Genomic DNA, 22,056 nt, shown 5'->3' on the forward strand with positions numbered 1-22,056 from the left:
TCTTTCCTGGGAGCCTTCAAGAGAGACTGATCCTTATTGTTCTTTACCCTCTCTCTAAGAGCTAGTGCTGCCCTAGGGAGTAGTGTCAGAAGACAATAAAAGGAAATAGGTAGATGAGTCCAGTAGTTCCACTGAGTTAATCTTTCCATTCCCACTCTCATTTTCTGGAAGATGCTTACCAGCTCTCTGACCATGACTTGAGTATCAAACTTCTCATGACAGCTAGAGATGGTGGCATCTGGAGGAACTAAATGGACTCAAAGATTTAGCTACTGCTTTTTTAGGATCATGCCAGTGGATAGTTTGAAGATGGTATTGTTCACTCAGGTGGACTACATAAATGAGTATCTTAAGCTAAGAGACAAGTGGAAAGAATGTTTAGGAAAAAGGGTTTTGAAATTAAGTAAATCTTGGCTTGAAAGTCTGTACTTCACTTCCCATCTCTAGGAATCTGAATGAGTTACTTAATTTCCCTAGGCCTAGCTTTTCAGCAAGGAAACTTTGTTATCATGGATTTGTCCTGAGGGTGAGTGAGACAATGTATATGGACATGCTTAAAACAGTGACCAGGCATCAGTGAACATTCAATGAAAGAAATTTTATTTGTAGTATAAAGTTAGATTGTAGAGTATTTAAAGCAATTGTGGATTTTTTTAAATTAAGAAAACTACATTAACAAAGTTTTCATGAGTAGACTCTTATGGTACTCATATAACAAAGATATAAGAATATTTCAGGGCTGGGAAGGTGGCTCAGTGGTAGAGCGCTTGCCTTGCATGCCTGAGGCCCTAGGTTTGATTCCTCAGCACCACATAAGCAAAAAGAAAAAAGCCAGAAGGGAGGTTTTGGCTCAGGAGGTAGAGCGCTATCCTTGAGCTGAAGAGCTGAGGGACAGCACCCAGGCCCAGAGTTCAGGCCCCACAACTGGACCCCCCCCCAAAAAAAAAGAATATTTCAGAATGGCTTTATTACTTACTTACAGAAAAAGGGTGTTTTATTGTATATATTTTTATTGTAAAAATATTGTACAGAGGGGTTACAGTTACATGAATAAGATAATGAGTACATTTCCTATGGAGCATTGTTACCTCCTCCTTTGTTTTTCCCCTACCATCCTTTCTTTCCCCACCTCCCCAACTTCTCCCTCCCCACTCCCCAAAATTGTAAAGTTCATTTTCTACATAGTGTCCTTTACATCTCATTGTTACAATGAGTCAGCCTGTAACCTTATTTCAGCCTTTTGTTATTTCCTTTCCCCTCCCCAAATTAGAAAAATGTATATACAAGATACAGGGTACTGGAATCAAATACAGTGAAAACAGGGGTTATATCATGGGGGAAGAACATTCAAAAGAAACAAAAAAAATCACATGGTACATTATAAATACATTAAAAACAACAGCAAGAAAGATAAAACCACTTGTGTTATCAGAAAGAATGATACCGCCCCATTTGTTAGGAAATGGAAAGACCTGGAAAAAAATATATTAAGTGAAGTAAGCCAGGCTCAAAGAAACATAGGTCCCATGGTTTCCCTTATATGCAATAACTAGTATATGTCTAGGACAAGCAGAAAAGGTCAAAAGCTATATATAATATGACTATATAAGATGATGCTAAGCAAAATGAACCCCAAGGAAATGAATGTTTTGAAAAACTTTCCTGATGTTCTGAGTAAAATATTTTGAAGACTTACTCAAACATAGGCTTAGTATTCCCTGCAAAGCCTTACACCAAGTCCTTATTTCATAATTAATACATAAAGGTACATTTCAGTTTAGCTCCAATGAGTGATAAATTGTGAATTTGTTATATCTGGGTTTCCAAGACTTAATTATTCAGAGTATTAATTTCAAAGAGGTACCTAGTATTTTAAACCTGAAATCCTGTAGTTGTATCATCCAGTGATTTTGACTAAAATTATATCTTCTCCATGGCATGATTTTGAGATATAGGTTTTGGTGCTGGTCTCCAATAAGGTAATTCTAAATATAATAATCCTACTAATAATACTTCCTGCACCTGTTCAAGGTGTAAATGCTTTCATCTGGACTTTACAACAATCCCCCATGTGGCAAAAAATAAAACCCCACATATTATTACTGACACTTTACAGTTGAGAAAATTGAGGTTTGTCACTTGTCTCATGACACTTGTTTCTGAGGTTTATAAACTTTTATGTAGCTATTTCATTGTAGAGCTCTTTCTGAGGCTGAAATGTTCTCTGGAAAAGAACAAAATGAATCAAATAATAGCTGAGCAGCTTCACTCTTCTAGCCTGTCCTAACTCTCCTTGGTCCCCAGTCAGAGACAGGCAAAGATGATGGCCTTCTAGTACAATGTCTCTGGTAGCACTGACTGTTGGTCATGACAGAACACCATTCTGGTTCAAGTTTCTCTGTGACCTCAAAATCTAGTGAGAATTGGAGAGATGAGATCTGCCCACTTAACGCTGATGAAACTACTTTGGTGAGTGAAAAATGGACTTTGAAGGTAATTTGGCATGGTACTGCAGGCTGCAGGGAGCTGCTCCTTGTCCACCACTGTTGGAAATTCGACTTCTTGTTTGTTTGATGTAGTAGAGTATGATAGAATCTGTAACTGAGGAAGAGACTGAGTGTTGGTGATGTTGGAACTTATAGAGAGAATAAAACCTAGCATTTCTAAGTTGAGGACATATCTAAGAGATTAAAGACACAGGAGACCAATTTTATAAAATGATATTTTGTAATTCTTAGGCTAGTTTGCAATCCTTTGGATAAAATGATACTGTATATTCATCCTTTCTTTGCGGGTTTTACACATGAGCCCACTATTCCAGGGAACTAGTTAGCTAGGAGATACATTCTCCTCAACTCTAACTCTTGCTGGTTTACAAAGCACCTCAATGCACATATGTAGCACTGCAGTGGAATTGGTGTTTCCAAAATACAGTTGAATGAATAAACAATGTCATCTGCAAAGTAGGCATGACTAAGCAGGTATCCTTATTTTACAAATGAGGAGAATGGGAGCTTCTAGGGTGTGTCTGAGATTGTGCTATTGGAGTGAGGGCTTCTCTTCTTTCTGAAGCTGGTATCCTTTTGTGCTCAGTGCCTGCTCTGGCTCAGACAACTTGGTCTTCACATCATAGAAGTAGATTCTTTATACTACAAAGGGACTTGACTGTTTCTTTTTATGCTGTAAAGAATTGTGGCCCAGAGGAGTTTCAATCAAACATCTACAAGGAAACATGATCTCTTCCTCCACAGAGACTTGGATTATATTTTATGAACAACTGTCCTCTGGAGATCATACAATTTCTAATGCACAAAAAATTAGAAATGTGCAAAAAGTACTCAGGAACAATTCAAAGATATTCAAGAAAGAGAAGAATGGAATGGCTATAATACAGAACAGAGTCTGTATTAGAGTTGTAATAGCTGCTGTAAATCCTAAAATGCCAGAGCTTGCATACCATACAATTTTATTTCTCACTCATGCAAAGTGCATTGTAGATTTTTCTTGTTGGTAATGTGTGTGTGTGTGTGTGTGTGTGTGTGTGTGTGTGTGTGTGTGTGTGTGTGTGTGTGTGTGTGTGTGTGTGTGTGTGTGTGTGTAAGTTCCATGAAACTATTCAGGTATACAAGTTAATAGAGGCTCTTTATCCTCAACTTGTCATTTTCTCAGTCCATGTCATATTGGACATCAACATTGAAAAAGAGAGGGAAGGGAAGAAAGGATACTCAGGGAGTTTGTTGACCAGTCCTGGAACACTTCTTTCTACTTATTGTTAAAATCCAATCACATGACTACAGCTAATATAAAGGAGGCTGGAAGCATAATTGTGCTCAGAAGAGGAAAGATGTTTACTGATAGGCTAGTAATCTTTGTCAATGGATTCTAAGTCAGGATCAACTCTATGGGCTAATGATAACATCAGATTCCCATGGGCTGCTCCTGTGATGGAGTTTGATGCAGATCATTATTTCAGCCGATAGCTTTGATAAGGAAGGGTGGATGAGTGGAGGAAAAACAAGGTTTAAATTATAGTCAACTTTTAATATCAGGAAAATGAGGTCTTGCCAGATCAGCTAAGCCAGAAGTAATCATTTCCTGCTCTGGATTCCCACGGTACTCCATCTTCCCACCTTTCATGTACTTTTTGATAACTGTACTGTCACCTGATTTCTTTCCCTCTACAACTTTTGACCAACAGTTACTAGTGGACCATGGTTCAAATCTAGATGACACTTTGGAGTTTGACATAGGATTTCATTAACAAAATATTCCAAGTTTGAAAGCCTTGGGCCAGGATAATCTCTAAAATTCGTCTAAGCTCCATCAAATCTACAATTTTGTTGACCTAACAACATGACCCAGGTTTATGGGATAATTGTCAACTTCCTGCTTCCCTTTGTACTTAGGCCAAGCTTTTGAGCAAAAAGACCAGAAGGGAGAAAAAGGCTGAGTATGGAGGGAAAATTCTACTGAGCTTATTGAAATCAACTCAAGCCTTCCAAAATATAACCAAAGAACCAAGTAGCCAGCTTCAAATTACTATTTCCTCTAGTAAATTAGAAAATGAATTCTCCTTAGTGGGCCATATCTGTCTCTTGTAAATGACTCTAATTCAGTTGATCACATGGGACTAACAACATCCAAGGGCTGTTTTAAACCACACCAAACTAAATTCATTTGATCTAATCTACCCCCTAATTTTCAATCTATCAGCCTGTGAGTATATGCTTTTTGCTTTCTCTGAATTTGCATAAACTACAGTGATCTTGCTTCTTTTCTGTTTCTTTCTTTTTTTTTTTGGTTGATAATAGTGTTTGTGCTAAAATCACACCTTCTTTCGATTTCTTCAATGCATATAGACTTCTGTCGAGTGTGTGGATATAAGTGCTTTTATCTTGCTCTGCAATCAGTCACAACCCAGGGTGGAGACCAAGAATGTTCAGTACAATATTTCCTATATAAACAGTTTCACTGTAAAAGGAACAATATGGCTCTAATTTTGATGTACGATCAGTTTAGAAATACACAGACACATTTGAATATACATCCTGTACATGACAACAGCTACATGAAATGGGATACACAAAAATGGTTCCCCCTCTAGTGATTTCCCCAGCCCTTCCCAACCAGATAATATCAGCTTTATTTCCAAGCTTTTAAGTGAAAATGCCTGCTTTGATTGCTTTCCCAAATTGATAAAAATATATGTAGTCAAATAGAATTTTTTTAATGGTCAAGTTGTCCCCTGGCACACACTCTATCTTAGTCTGAATGCAAATAAAAGCAGGCTAAATTGAAGAGGGTTTCAATGTAACTGTGAAGTAGAATTGGAAGTGGCAGTAGTAGATGCATAGCCCAGGGATATTTAAGATGTATTTGTTCTGGGTAAGAAAAAAGCACTTGGATCATTAGGTCCTATTCGACTGTGCCAGGTGGGAGGTGAAGCTTTGTCCTCCTGGTTCACTTAAAAGCTGCCCAGGTGTGCCTGGGCATTGACGGGGCAACCTCGTGGTAATGCTACCTTTGCTTTATATGGTTCCCACAGTACAATAAGTGAAACCACACAATAAATACTTAGTGAATGTACTTTTCATTTGACTATTCACAGCTTCATAGGTGCACAAAGACAGATCCTTCCCCAAAGGGTAAAAGTAATACTCATACCCCTATTACATAAACCTCAGTACTAGTTATTGCAAATTTGCTAAATATTAGAGGTAGCTAAACCAACCAATGAGGTTGATAGTGTTATTAAAATCACCATTTTTTTCTGAAAAGGAAACTGAGGCATGGAGTTATGAGAATGTAGTTAGATCAGATAGTTAGAAGTGGATTAAAGTTTAGTGGACTTCAGAACTGATGTTCTGAACCTCTATTCCAAAGTGCCTCTCAATACTCATTCCTTCAAAGTTTAAGGTTTTTTTTGTTATTGTTGTTACTGTTTGGTCATAAATATTTATAATTTTTCTTACTTGAAATCAGAACAAATATACACCTGGATAAGCACACAGAGAAAAACACTGGAATATTTGAATATTTTAAATATTTTAAAATTATTTCAAGCATCTTTTGATGTTAATTTTATAGTCACCATTGCTTTGATTTTGTTATTTCTAATGGCTACATAGTTGCTATTAAAAATAGATTTACTGTGGGATTTTAAACCATGTGCTAGACATTATGCCTTTTTTGGAATACTAGATATTTTGTTCCCCGCTTCTCTGACCAGAGAAAATTTTAGAAGTATATATCTCCATTATCTTCATTTAGTAAATATAGAAGTTATGAGTTACAGAACTTAAGTAACATCCAAAAATCTAACATCTCATTAGTGGCTGAGCAGAAATGTCAGTTGACTGTACTCTTTTTCACTCTCCCACAACTATATTAATAAAACTAGCAATTCAAAACATTCAATATGTGGGGCATGGACAGATATTGTATCCTTTGTAGATGCTGCAGTCACAGTGGTTATATTCTTTCAAAATTCATTATGTAGAAATCCTTACCTCCTAGGTGATGTTTCTAGTCCTTTGGGAAGAGATTAGGTCCTGAGGGTAGAGCCCTTTAAGACCTTTAGGACACTTAAGCCCTTTAAGACACGAGGGGATTCTTTATCACTCTACCTGTTTAGAGAGAATCATCTGTAGTTAAAAAGAGGACCTTCACCAGTAGGTCTACTGGCACCTAGATCTTGGCTTTTTCAGCCACCAGGACAGTGAAAAATAAATTTCTATTGTGTGTTAGCTACTCACTCTAGGGTGTTTTGTTATAGCATAAAAAGTAGATTGAGGAGGCATTACATTTACTATGTAGATGGAAATTGTACATAATGATGAGTACTGATTTTTTTTTTTCAGTGAAAGTCTATGTGACACTAATGATAAAAGCTCTGGGTGGATCTTCAGTGTCAGTGACCATGAAGGCTTTGGATGGATTTATCCAGATTTAACAACCTGGGCTAGGGATATGGTTTAGTGGTAGAGCACTTGCTTAGCATGAGCAAGGCCCTGGATTTACCCTCTCACAAGTTAATCAACCAACCAATAATAAACAATCTAGATCTAATAACCTATTAGTAAAGAATTACAAGTTGGCAGGGTATGGACTTTAGGTTTCTTGGTGGCTCTGCCCCAGGAACAGGAAGACATCAGATAATTTTTCTCCCCACCAACATCAAGAATAGCTTTGAGATCCTTTTTCTATAAATATCCAGTCCTAGCTGTTTTTATTTTTCTCTTCTGTTTTATCTCAGGATTTCCCTACATGTGATGTGGGGATGACTGATGTTCTACATGTATTAATTTTTGAGAATTACCTAGATGAATGCATCTTTAATAGTTATGTACTTATTTTAGTGTGCATTAGGGAAAAACACATGGCTAGCACATTCATTCAACAGTGACTTTCACCCACATTATTCCTAGTGTTACTCTAAATTAAAGTTTAAAAAAAGGAACCATTTAAAGAACAATATGGCCAGGTAGCTCACACCTAGCTACTCAAGAGGCTGAGATCTGAAGATTGCAGTTTGAAGCCAGACTAGGAAAGACCATGAAATTCTTTTCTCTAATTAACCACTAGAGAAAAATAATATGAAGGGGGCTGTGGCTCAAGTGGTAGAGTACTAACTTTGAACCAAAAATCTAAGAGACAGCACCTAGATCCTGAGTTCAAGTCTCAGCATAAATAAGTAAAATAAACAAATTGCTAAAATAGCAAACAAATTAACAGGTCATCTTAGAATGTGCAAAAATTCTGCAAATAGCTTTTGAGTGAGGCAGGTTTGGCCTGTATAACTTAAAAGTTTGATCTTTCTCTTGCCCCTTGAACTTCCAGCCCAGGCTCTTATTCTAGCCCGTACTTTTCCAATCTTTGTGGGTGGAATCTTGCCAATTTGCCCTCAGAGTCCTCTGCCTTTTTACTCCAGCAGCTGGCAAAGTGCCCAGCACATAGTAGGAAGTCAAGCCACGAGCCTCAGTTTCTCTACTTAGAAAATAGTAAAGAGGTCATTTTGAGGCTGGCCTCTAGTTTCTGCCTCTCAGTAACAAATCTGGGGATTCAAGGCTCTCAAAGTCTGATCCTCAGCTAAGAGAAGGAAATAAGGGACATAAATAGAACAAGAAATCTTGAACACAGATAAAAGGCTTTTTGATATTTGCATGAAATATGCTTCTTAAAAAGGAACTATTTTTATAGTATTATCTATAAGAGATTATAGGCAAAAATTAATTTTCTAAGTCTTTCTAGTTAAAACAGTCTGTGCACAGAAGGAATTTAAATTCCTCTTTTAATAAAAAAACCATGCATTGTCCTGCAGGCAAAGGGCTTGGTTTCTTTGTGTGATTATTTTGTGATTTCTGAGGCCAAGAGAAATTTGTAAAATGCTCTAAAGACTGCTGTGCATACTTCACTGCATTCCAAACTCTATCTTCTCATAAAGGATTATTTGGGGGTAGGGGTAGGGCAGAAATACTGTAATGCAGCAATTCAATAAAGTATTATAAAGCCATAAAGTACAACAAGGGTAAGAAGTAGAGCTTTCTAGGTGAAGGGGTAAGGCAGGACAAACGGTCTGAACTCCATAAAGAAAATTTGGCCAATAATCATGTGTAAAACAAACCCAGAATTGAACTAAAGGCATGTGAAGTGTTAATTTATTAAATAACCCTTTATTTTCAAGGCTTACAATAAAACATGCTTGTGGTCAGGAAAGTTAGGAGACCGGAAACTTAAGTTCTCTAAACCCATTTTTAATTTTTTTTATGTTTGGAATGAAACCAGATTTTTATCCAGTCACAAACCTTATGTGTTTATCTGAGAGAGAGAAAGAGGGAGAGAGAAGGGGGAGAGGGAGAGAGAAAGGGAGAGAGGAAAAGCATTTGATTTCTATTTAAAGCTCTCTCTTCACCCAGATTTTGGTCCTAACAGGGTGTCTTCGTGTGGTATAGAGGACCCTGCTGTCTCTCCTGCCTCCCTCCTGCCTTGATCCGCAGCACGTATCCTCTCAGATGATGTGCCTATGTTGGCTCAGTTTCCCTTCTTTTGGTGAAAATTCACAGGGGAGTGGAAGTGGTTTAATGATTAAAGCTGAACTTGATCTCTATCAAAGGAAACCTTTCCATCCTGGAAATCTGAACCACTTGAAACATAGTTTAGCTCTACGAGGAAGACTATCCAACTGTCTACCCAAGCCAGCTTGAAAGGAAAGGGGGCAGTTGACCCAATAGGACTTGTTGCCATCTTTAAAGTCATCATCTTTGTGCTTCTCTTTAGTGGTTCTGTATTCGAGTCTAGTCTCAGTGAAGATTTTGATGGGAAAGACTCTCAGGGGCTAGGTCATAAATATTTGCATATGACTGAATATTTTGGATATTTATTTATTATTTGGTGCCAGACCTGGGGCTTGAATCAGGGTTTGGTTGCTGTCCCTGAGACGTTTTGTTCAAGGCTAGTGCTCTACTGCTTGAGCCACAGCTCCATTTCTAGTTTTTTTTTTTGGGGGGGGGGAGTTAATTGGAGATAAGAGTCTCACAGACTTTCCTGCCCAGGCTGGCTTCCTAAGATCTCAGCCTCCTGAATAACTAGGATTATAGATGTGAGCCCGCCAACACCTGGCTAAGTATCTTTATTTAATGGAAGAGATACTAAGACCCTGGTAGGTAAAATGATTGATTTGTTGTGGTGTGTACTTACTGGGGAGTAAGATTCTTGAGCACTGGTTGAGAGTGATCTTGAGTACGTGACATTATCATTAAATCTCAGTTACCTCATTCTTAAAATGGGTTTTATGATAATTCACACTTTCCTATTTGTTTTCAAATGTCTAAATTCTTGACTCCAGCCACAGGATGGTTTCTGCTACACCATCATCAATGGTATACATTTTGTCTTTATAAAGTGCCACCTCCTGCTTCAACCAGGGATCATGGATGTTTGTAGAATTGGTCTAATCTGTTCACTTTTTACTCAGTGACTTTCTGGGACAAGGCTGGCTAGAGGTAGTTTAGGAATAAACTTAGGGCTTCAGGCACTTAAGTTTACCAAGTGTCTTCTATGTACCAGAAACTATATACACTATCTTATTTAATTGTTGAAAAAAAAAAAAGAACAAAAGAAAATGCAGGAGATAGGGATTGGGAAAATGGAACCCTTCCTGGTGGTACAACTGAGGTGGCATGCCCAGAGGTAGGCCAGCTTGTCCTTGTCCCCTGGAGCATGAGTGATATCCTAGTGGGAATGGGAAAGGAGAAGGAGATTGGAAATGAAGACCCTAAGATTCTGACACTGCCAACTGCCATTGCATTTCCTCTGATTAGACCCCAAGGAAGGGGTCTCAGGAGCCAGCTCTTCTATGGTCTATAGAGCCAAGACTCAATTTAAACTGGGCTGACTCTTAATTTTAGTTATTTCATTCCATCAACTTCCATCTCCAAGTAGAAGTTGTGATAGGAACAGGGTAGTTAAACCCCCAAGAGGCCAGCTTCACACTCAGGGTCTTTCTCTAGAGGGAACCTTCGTTCATTGTTTCTCCCATATACTAAAGCATAGCAAGGTAGCTTTAAACTGAGGAAGATCTGAGCAGCCTTTGGAATCCATCATTCCTGGCGAATTCCAGCTCTCGATCTATCTACTATGTATTACATACAGGAATGAGTAATGGAATGGTTCCAGTCTAGTTTCTTTCATCTTAAGAGGTAATGCTGATATTTTCATACCTTGTGGGGTTGTTTTGAAGCTCAAAGGAGAGTATGTTTTCAAAGAAGATGCAAACTGGAGGTAGGATTCAGCCCTTGGGTTGCCTGTAAGGTGCCTGAAAATATTTAAAGTTTTCACCAAACCTTCCTCATAATACTCTATGTACACGAGTGAAAATGATAGTAAAAACTTGAGAGGATAAATGGAAGAGGTAGAGACAATGATGGAAGAGGTGACAATGTTTAAGATGCATTGTATCCATAAAATGGTATGTTGAAATTGGGAGCTGGTGGCTCACACATGTAATCCTAGTTACTCAGAAGGCTGAAACTGAGGATTGAGGTTCAAAGCCACCACAGGCAGGAAAATACAGGAGACATCTTCATTTAAGCAACATAACAAAGGAATCGAGAAATGGGGCTGAGGCTCAAGTGGTAGAGAACCAGTCTTGAGCCAAAAAAAAAGCTGAGGGACAGTGCCAGGACCTGAGTTTAAGCCCTAGTCCTGGTACAATAAGCAAGTAAATAAATAAATAGACAAATAAATTAGTTGACATGTTGAATTGAAACACCTTTGTAAAATTATTTAATGATAAAAATAAAGGTGTTTAAAGTAGTTTCCAACTTTAAAAAATTATGATAAGACTCAACGGTAGGTTACTTGCCTATCATGTATGAGGAACTGTGTTTGATCCTTAGGACAGTATAAATAAGTAAGCAAATAAATAAATAAATACATCTATGTTATAGATATTGCGGAAAACCTGTATCTACTTAACTATTATATATCTATCTATCTTTGTCTCCTTCCAATTTAAATGTGAAGGTTTTCTATGGCATATTCAGAAAATCTAGCATAACCATCATGGGGTCTAACCTCCATTAGATAATAACCAAATAAAAATAAAGAGTAGCCACTACATTAGAAAGGGCTTGTATACTCCAGTATATCCCACATCCCTGGCTATCTGTTTTCATTGCCTGGCATCTGTGGATTCTGCAGTGTTGTGCTTGGTGTACAATTAAAAGGAAAGTAGAAGTGTCAGGATTTGAACCCGTCTGATTCCAAGCCCAGTGAGATGAATCACTGTACTCCCTGGCTTTGTGTCTCAAGATCTGGTGCCCAGACTGGCAGCCCAGAATTCCCTCACCCTTGTTCACCTATTGAATCTTAAACCCCACCTCCATCTTCCTGACAGCATCTGTATTGCAGCAGGTTCCCTGGGAAATTTACATGAACATTTCAATTGGAAAAGTATTGCTTTTAACTCATTTTTACTAACTGACTATTCGGACCTTTAGCTCTATTGATCAGGCCAGGAAAGGGAGGGGTAGGAAAGCCTGACCTGGAAATTGAGAATGGAATTCAAGTATATTTGCCGTGTGACTTTGGTCAAGTCTATTCTAGGCCTCAACATCTTTCTTGGTAAAATAAGAAGACTGAGCAATATTTATACTTCACATCCCCCGCCCCCAACACTTAATAACAATGTGACTTCTGGTCACTAGCATCTAAATCTATGCCAGGTGCCAAGGCCACAAAGTTGGAGCGCTGGAGGCCAGACCTATTCTCTGAGGCCTCTCTGTTCTGTATACCAGAGAGACCAACAAATTAACAATCGCAGCACTTACGACAAACATCCAATGCTAATACTCTTGGATCCCCAAATAGCACCTAAGGGGCATTAAATGCTCCCTAGTGTCCTGACCCAGGTAAAAGAGTATCCGCTTGTGTCTGAATGATTTCCTAGTTCATGACATATATTGGACGAAGAAATGGATGTGCAGAGTACAGCCACAAGGGAAAAACCTGTGTTGGACAGACACATGGTTTGAATGTGGATCGCATAGACGTTTATTTATTAACATATACCCTAGGGGAGAATGCCTTCTTATTTCATACTTAAAAAAATAAAAAATAATGCCTTTAAGTTAGCACTGAATTATAGATAGTGCTAATTTGGTTCAATTATTTTGCTCATTATGGGTGGAAACACAGGTGACATTACAGACCTAGGACTGAGAAATCAAGTCCCAGCTTACTCCTGTACAAATACAAGTGGGAGTTTTAAAAATGTATCAAATAACTAGCTGTCACACCTGATTAATACCACCTGATCTAAGAGAAGCAGCCGTGTTGTCTTCCAAAATGTCATTAAAATATCAAAAATAAAGAGTTCGTGTAATTAAAGAAACATTATGTTGCTCACGCAACCTGTAAAAAAGATGATTAGGTAGGATTTCTGAAATTGTGATATGTAGTCAGGTAGACGTTTGTATAGCAGCTCTAGATGGGTACTGCTGGTTTTGTAAAACATTGCTTCTTTATGTATGCTGTTAGGAGAAAAGCCTAGAAAGGGAGGAATGGAGAGCACACATGGTTCATTCACCGTGAAGTCATGAGACTGAAAGTTTTTTGTTGTTCTTCTTCTTGTTTGTTTGTTTGTTTTGTTGGTTGGTTCCAAAGCCAATATAGCCCTGCTTTATCAAATAAGCTATCTGGGTTACATTTCCTGTCAGTAAAGTGACAGGATCCACGCTGATACTTGCGTTCTAAGTAAGACTGATTTAGTTATTCTGTCACTAAACACAGCCACATTTCTATTCAACAAAAACAAGAATAATTGGTTTAGTTTTAGAAAGACAAGCAATCATTTTTCATTAGTGTATGGGCAAATGAAGCATGCTGTTGGCTGCTAATGTATGCTCAGAGTAATATTGAGGGATAGGGATTGCTTTAGTAATCATTTGCTATGAAACAATTTTCTTTAAGTGGGGGCTCTACAAGTAACGGAGTCTTTTTACATGCATTCATACACACACAGACACACACAGACATACACCACACTCACACAAACACATATACACATCAGGCTAGATGATTTAGAAAACTATCTATTTGCTTATAGTAGGCACTCAATAAATGTTGATTGAATTAATTTGCAGAAATATGAGTGGAAATTGGCTTAAGGGAACACCATTTTCTTTAGTAGTTTATGGGCTTCACAATTTAGGCTTGGAAAGAGAGAGAGATGACAAGAATACTGATGCTCTATAATTGAAGGCCTGGTCGCAGTGGGCAGCCAGGCTTATCCAGGTAATGTGTTTCTGAGGAGAATTCATTGGAGATTTTTTTCTTAGTTCCTGGGTTTTGCAGCACTGGTCAATGAAATAGCTATTTTTTTGGTGTGTAAGTAAGATATTTTGTAAAGAATATTCATTCAAGCAGTGTGTCTAACCAATGTCAAAGCAAGCGGTTGAAAAATAAAAACCTCCATCAGTCAAACAACTGGTTTTAGATCTCAGTTGCTCTGAATCTCTAGTTTTAAACCTCTGAAAATCTCACTGATCAGAAGATCAGTGAGGATAGTGAGACATTGATAGATGTCCATAGATGAATCACAAAACGATCAGCCCTACTCTAGCCTCAGAGTGTAGCTTAATTCTCTACTGTATACAACATAACGTCCAGGGCTACCTGAGAAGCCCAGCCCATTGGACCTGTGGTCCCCAAAGAGGGATATAGAAAAAATATTAGATCTTTTCCTCCACATTTATTATTTTGTTAGTATTTTCTAATTGTATAAAGGGGATTATGACCTTTTCACACATGCATATAATGCACATTCATCACATTTACCCTTTCTATTAAAAAAAACAAAACAAAAAACTACACAGCAGTTTATTTTTTATGCTTTGGTGGGTGGTGCTGGGATTGAAACCAGGGCCTTGTGCATGATTAGCAAGTGCTTTACCTCCATGCTATATCCGACATTCCCAACCCTAGAAATCTTTATAATAAACTTTGGTCTCACTCACAGGATAAGGTGTGTACCTTATCATGTACACCTTTGAAAATAGTAGAAGGATAAAATATGTCAACAAGTAAGAAAACATACATTAGGAATGTGCAATTAGCATTTTCTCCAATGATGGAATTACACAATCAAAAAAGTTTAGACATGTTGTGCTTGGTCCAGCTCTCTGCGCAACACAGATGATCATTTTATTTGTTTTGTCTAGCCAGTTTCTAGCACAGAATACCAAAATCCATATATTATGTTAAAACTCCAAGAGAACAGGCTATTTTGGCTTTGCTTAATATCATATCCTAAGTACCTAGCAAAGTTCTCGGAATTTTGTAGGTGCTCAAAAATTGTTTTTAATGAGGAGGGCATGGAGTCCTAGACTATGAGGTAGAGATAGGATCTTGAGGTTCAATCTAGGCAAAGCTAGGGAGACTCTGTATCAATAACAAAATATAAACAAAAGAGTTGGGGCTGGGAAGGTGGCTCAGTGGTAGAGCACTTGCCTTGCATGCCTGAGGCCCTGGGTTCGATTCCTCAACACCACATAAGCAAAAAGCAAAAAGCCAGAAGTGGCGCTGTGGCTCAAGTGGTAGAGCGCTAGCCTTGAGCTGAAGAGCTGAGGGACAGCGCCCAGGCCCAGAGTTCAGGCCCCACGACTGGACACCCCCCCAAAAAAAAAGGGTTGAGGGGAGGGCTCAAGTGGTAGAGTTCTGGGTTCAATACATATATAAATATAAATGAATGCTTTCTAGATAAGTCAATTACTCATAAGAATTGTTTTGTTTTGTTTTTTACAATTGAGGATTTCTACCTCATTAGATTTTAGGAAGTATTTTGGACATTTTACACAAGTTATTTGTCCACGAGGAGCATGCATTACTCCTCTCTTTAAATCTGAAGCCAGTCTTAGTTTTAAGAAGTTCTGATGGATGAATGTCCAGGTTGAAATCAGGGAAGTAATTTGCTTTGCAAAGCTAAGATTCATTCTTCAGTTTGCAGAAGGATCAACATAGTATCTCTTTAAATAAAGTATTTCCTTATTCTATAAATACCTTTACTAGTAAAAAGTGATTATTATTGTATTTCCCTTATCTGTGGTTCATTTCTCATAGTTACTCACAGTCAACTGGAGTCTGAAAATATGAAATGGAAAATCCCAGAAATAAATAATTCATGTTTTTTTACAGTCTGTTATTACAATTCGCTATTTTGCTATTATTTATTATTGTTAATCTCTTTTTGTGCCTGATTTACAGGTTGAGCTTAGCTGTATGTGTATGTGTAGAGCAAAAAAGAGAGCATACATCGTCTGCAGTACTATTCATAATTGCAAACATGCACTGAGAGACTTGGAAATTATCTCCTATATATAAGGCTGTGTGCTTTTCTATCCTAGGCAGACTATGAGAGCTACCTGATAATACTAGGTCTTGCCTTAAGAGCAGAACAACCCAGAAAGGTAATTTTAAAATTTCATAATAAAGGTTGGGTGCAGTGACTCATGTGTATAATTATAGCTACTAAGGAGGCAGAGATCAGGGAGGCTCGAGTTTGAGGCCAGCTCAGGCAAAAAGATAGTGAGATCCCATTTCAATCCACAAGACAGTCATGGTGTCATGCGACTATCATCCCAGCTACATAGGTAGGAAGATACTGTTCAAATATTGGTAGGATATAGGTAGGAAGATATTGATTTGAGCAAAAAGATGAGACAATATTTAAAAGATAACTAAAGCAATAAAGATATCTGCCTAGAAAGCGTAATTTCCTGAGTTCAAATTTTATACAATCTTTTATGATACAAATATTGTATATGTATATTTGAGCATCTATACTTGTGTGTGTGTGTTTTCCCTATCTGCATTTTAAAGTTTTTTTTTGTTTCATAATGAAAAATCAGAGTTAGGAGATCTCAAATTCAAATGGTAGCTGTGCTCTTCATTAGTTAGGTATAATTTGCCTAAAGCAATATTTGGAAATTTAATTTACAACAATTATTTCCAGTAATATTTCCTTTATAGTCATGTGGATTAGGACTCTTGTTTCAAAAGTTATAGAAAAATCTAATTCCAAATGCTAAAGTTAAAATAAAATTAAAGAAGCTGGTTTCCTCATGTAAATGACAAGTCTAGATTACAGAGTGGCTTGAAGCTGATTTATCATCCAATATCATCCTTCTTTGCTGTCTTTTTCCCTCAGCCCTTTCCACTACTGCATTGGTCTCCCTCATGCTAACATTCAGGTTGGGCAAGATGGCTGGAGACATTTCAGCAATGCATTTTCTGTCTTAGCAGTCCAAATCACAAGTTGTTTATATCTCTTATTGGCTCACTGGGTCTAATGCCAATTCCTGAATCCATCCCTGTGGCCAAGGGATGTGATAAGCTCTCGGGCTTTAGTCTTGGTCATATGCTGATCCCACTGTTGGTGTGCCTCTCCCTCTACCTAAATCACTTGGCCCTATAACAAGTAATTCTTCAGAGAAAAATTGCAGCAAGACTGTGAGATGAAAAAAGACTGAATGCTAGAAGGAAGCAAAAGTAATTGTGGGAAGATTAAATAAGAACATATATGTCAAGTGCATAGTACAAGGACAATCAGTGAATGGTTATTCATTGAGGACCAGATTAAATCTCCAGAAATGAAACAGATGTAATTTAGAACAAGTTTTTAAAGTAAGCACACATGTATCCTTGTTTACTTGGAATAAATTCATTGAGCTCATTTAACATTTCTTTAGCACTGATGATGTGCCAAAAAGTGTTATAGGGATGAGAGAACTGATCTTAAAACTGATCTTAAAATTGACCACTACATTGGCCATCCTTATAATTTTCAAGAATTCAGGTATGTATGTCATCTTACCACAATATGGAAATGTTTGATGTGTGCTCAGGCACTTGTGTGGCTGCTAAGAACTGGCTTTTACTATAGGTTCAGAAATGCAAAGAGAGCATTAAGGGAAGATTTACTCCAAGAAGGAACTCCTGTCTGAATATTTAACAACTTGTAAGAAGCTATCCTACTGGAAGAAGTGGGATAGAGAAAAGGCCTTTGGGAAAGCATCATAACAGTATTGGTAGGAGAACTATAACATACACTGTTGTCAGGTGAAGGAAGGAGTAGGGACTAGACTATGTCTGATGTGTAAGCCTGGAGGCTGAGAATGGCAAGAGATGACACTGAAAGCGTGGTTTTTCCCATAGGAACTTGATCCTCAAAGGCTCCATATTCTATCTAATAGAGATTGGATATTATTGGTGGGCTATGGGAGGGCACTGAATAGCTTAAAAGCAAGGATATGGCATGGTCCAGCTGGAGTTTCCAAAATATTGCTATGATTGAAGCTGGAAGTAGATGAAGACAGCAGATTTCAGTGATGGTCAGATGAGTGGAATTAGGAATAGACAGGAGTCGAATCAGGTGTCAGTAAGATTGGGGTACATATGAATCCTTTCTCTTCTGATAAAAGGTAAAAAGAGCAAGCAACTGAAATTGAACAGGTCCATCACTAGAGAAATAGTTGTGTCTATAATATTACTTTCATATAGTTTGCTATTCTGCAGAAGTCAAGAATAATATTTTAATCAGGTGTTTAATGTGCTCATCATATATAAAGTGAAAAACTTGAGTCTATAGAATGGAGTAGCATAATGATCCCAATGTATATAGAGTTAGTTATAGAAAATATGTATGTTATATGATTCTAGATGACTTATACCACAATGTTAATCAGTTTTATCTTTGAAATGAGGGATAATTTGTGTATTGCTAATCTTAAAAACAACAAACTTGGGATGTAGCTCAGTGGCAAAGTGTTTGCCTAGCAAGCACAAAGTCCTGGGTTCAATACCCAGTATCAAAAAGAAAAGACATACAACAATGACAAGCTAGTAATCTTGCTAAATAATACATTATAAAAGAAAGTCAAAGAAGTGGTCCTTTATGACAGATATCAACCTTTCAGGACAGTCTCAGGGAAGAAAGCAATAGGCTATGGGCTTAGTGTGTCCTAATGCAATGAATTCTGAGTCAGGACACTGGATAGAGAATGTTTGAGGAATCTACACACTTTGAATATATCCCTTTCAAAAATGTAAAGTCGACAATGTGATATTATTAAATGGGGCTTCTAAGAGGTGGTGAAGCCACAAGACTCCTTCCTTATTTGTAGAAACAAAGACCTTACAAAAATGGCTCCACTGGCATCTTGCTAGTTTGATAACTTTTCTATTCTGCTCTGTAGCCTCGAGAACACAGTGTTCATGTTCTTTTGACCTCCCACCTTTGGCTATGTCAGGATGCTACAAGAAAGCTGGAGCCAAAGCTTGAACTTTTTAGCTTCCTGAAAACTGAAAAGTATGCTTCTGTTCTTTATAAATCATTGTCTTCAGTTGCAAAAACACAAAGACCCTACTCCATTGATACATGACATCCACCACATGCTATTGGTTAAGTAAGGGACTATCTTACAAGAAGAGACCCCGAAGTTGAAGCTGTAGAAATGAGTGTTTATACTGTGGTTTATAAGTCACTGGATTGTGAAGAAGTCACATTTTTTAAACTTTACTGTTCTCATTTCTGAAATGAGGTTAATATTTCTTGCCCTCCTCAACTCACAAGGTTTCTCAGGAGTCAAATTATGATGAGAAAAGGTTGCACTGAGGGCAAAATGCCACCTGCCTCTTAACTACTTTTCTCTTGCTCCTCCTTTTCTCTTCTGATATTTTATAGCTTAGGACTTCTTCCCCTCCCCAAGACTGTCTCTGACCCTGCCATCATTTAGTGAACTCAGTTTCCAAATAAATCTATAAATACACTCCTTCCCTCCAGTGGAAAAAATGTATCTAGGTAACAATTTCATTGGCTGGTAAGGTCAACACACAAAATGATGGCCCAACATAACCTGTGGTTTTACATACTACCTTCCTTCGAGAGTAGTTTATCTTTTTGCCAATATGTTAAGCCCAAATGAGATCGGAAATGCATTTATCAAGATCCAGACTGGGGGAAATAATGCAGGAGAAATAACTTGGATATTTCAATGAATAAACAGTCAAATGTGGGGGAAAGAAGAAGTCATTTGTACCTGTTTACTAGAACTTTTCTTATGTTAACAAATTTTTCAAATTTTAGCAAAACATACTGAAAAGCCATTTAGTTTCAAGTAGATTGGGATTATGGATCACCTTGGGAGATGGTAAGTAGGACTTCATGGATTAAAGGAGATTTAGAATTTTATCTTGGTCCTACTTACATATGTATATGGGAGACAATGATAGACTATTTGGTGATATTAAGAAATCTATTTGTCTTTTGATATGTTTGTGATTATTATGGGTTTGCTTTATAAAAAGAGTTTTACATTTCAGATATGTTAACTGACATTTTCACAAATCTGAAATAGCATGAGGTTTAAGGATTTGTTTTAAAAGACTCTGGGGTTTGAAGATTTGTGTTTGGATGGAATTAGGTCATCTGAGTTGACAATTGTTACAGTTGGGTGACAAAAATGTGAGAATTTGGCCACTCTCTCTGGTTTTGTAAACATTTGAAGTTTTCTGTGATAAGAAGGAAACATGAAACAAAAACTTAAAGTTCCTCCAGTGGCTTCGAAATATAGCTCCAATATCAGTCGCATTCCAGAATTCTCCATGGCCTAATTTTCATGTTCTCTCCTGGCTCTGCCTCTGCCTGCTGTGGTTCTCTCTCTCTCTCTCTCTCTCTCTCTCTCTCTCTCTCTCTCTCTCTCTCTCTCTCTCTCTCTCTCTCTCTCTCTCTCTGTATACTAGACTGTGACTTGAACTTGACCTTGTGCTCTTGCTTGGCTTTTCTGATCAAGGCTGATGCTGTACCTCTTGAACCACGCTTCACTTCTGGTTTTCGTTGAGTTTTTTTGCTGGTTAATTGTAGATAAGAGTCTTATAAACTATTCTGTCCAGGGTAGCTTTAAACCATGATTTTCAGATCCCAGCCTCCTGAATAGCTAAGATTGAAGGTCTGAACCACCAGCGCTGGGATTTTCTTGGCCCTTGCAACACCAGGCTTCTCTTTCTGGCTTTAGTATAGGCTACTCTCTTTGAGGCTTTTCTCTACATCTTGCCTATGGTGGAGCTTTTCTGAGTTACCATTTCTTCTCCAATCACTCTACATAGTACTGTCATTTTCCTTTACTCTCCCATTTCAGAAAAAAACACACACTTTATTTCTTTCATTTGTCTATGTTTTGACATCGTGAGGCCTTGAAGATCCAGAGAAGGACTTTCTCCTTCCAGGCATAGTCAGCTAATTCCTGGAGGTAGCAAACATCTGGCTAAATATGCCTTAGATATGCAAACCAACTATTACCAGAGTTGCACTCCCACCCACTTGCTGTAATAGGGCTTCTGTAGTCTGGAACACTCTCCCTCTGCCCTAATTCGCCTAGAACCAGGTATTAGATAATTACAGAGACTTACTTACAACTGTGGCCTAGGCCCACTGAAATTACTCAAACTATACAATCCTAAACTTACTCGGTTGTTTTTCCTGCCTCACTGTTTCTCCCTTCCCACAACAATATCTTTTGTGCATGCCGTCTCCTCACTCTATCCCCTCCTGAGCAATTCCAGGGTCTCCCTCTTTGGGATGCCTCTTTGTGGTCAGTTTGCCCCTCCTCTTGGCAATCATCTTTTTATCTGCTGGCCTTTTCATAATTAAATAAAAACAAAATCTTGAGTACATGTTGAAACATTGATCTTTATCCTGTCTCCTTATTCCACATTATTTCTCTCTTGGAACACATATCACTGCCTAAAGCATTAAATTATATATTTATTTACAAAGCTTTTTGTAGGGCCTTAGAGCAGGAATCCCATCTTCCTTATTAATCAGTCAATGCTCCTTTCTTAGAATGGTACCTACTACTTAGTATTTACTTAGCAAATACTGGTGACATGAATTAAGTGAGAGAATAAACTCATTTGCTGCTTGGGTAAGTGGTGGTATGGACAGGGAGAGAATATATAACTGTAAGTTTAAGGTACTGCTCTCCCCATAACACTTCTCAGGACAGAAAAGATATGATCTCTGATTGATGGTGCATGGTGCAGATATAAAGATATTTGTCTTGCAAGATAGAAAACTTTGCTCTACTGTTCTGAATCCCAGCTTCAATGCTTACTAGCAAAGCAACCTCCATTAATCTATATACCACCTTTAAGAACCTCACATTCTTGTTATAAGTGGAAAAAATATTTGAGCATGACTGAGTTAATACAAAGAAACAACAACAAAAGTTCTCAAGATTGTCCACTGCATTACAGGTCCTTAATAGACAGTAGTTCTTGTTACAAGGACAGTAGCTATCATCTTGCCTGTTTTCTTTTAATATAAAGCAAGAAAGCTGAGGAAGAAGAAGTAAGAATCTGGGTACTCTTTACTAGTCAATACACAATATGGAACAGCTATATTCATTTGTTAATATGGACACAAAGATGTTTAGAGCAAGGTGTCCTGGATAGCAAAAGCCTAAACACATTGTCTTATGAGATATTTTTGAAATATTAGAG

At 37.8% G+C, this 22,056-nt stretch overlaps 1 long non-coding RNA gene across 1 annotated transcript in view; it reads right to left on the reverse strand.

The window, feature by feature from the left end:
* Positions 1-1,104: 1,104 nt before the first annotated feature.
* LOC138825763 (uncharacterized) overlaps positions 1,105-22,056 on the reverse strand; it is a 31,059-nt gene continuing 10,107 nt past the window's right edge. Inside the window, exon 3 of the long non-coding RNA XR_011371508.1 lies at positions 1,105-2,601. This is a non-coding gene — a long non-coding RNA (uncharacterized lncRNA). The remainder of the gene's footprint in view (positions 2,602-22,056) is intronic.

Source organism: Dipodomys merriami, unplaced genomic scaffold (assembly GCF_024711535.1).
Source record: "Dipodomys merriami isolate MVZ:Mamm:240054 unplaced genomic scaffold, mDipMer1.0.p SCAF_14, whole genome shotgun sequence".
Taxonomy (NCBI): Eukaryota; Metazoa; Chordata; class Mammalia; order Rodentia; family Heteromyidae; genus Dipodomys; species Dipodomys merriami.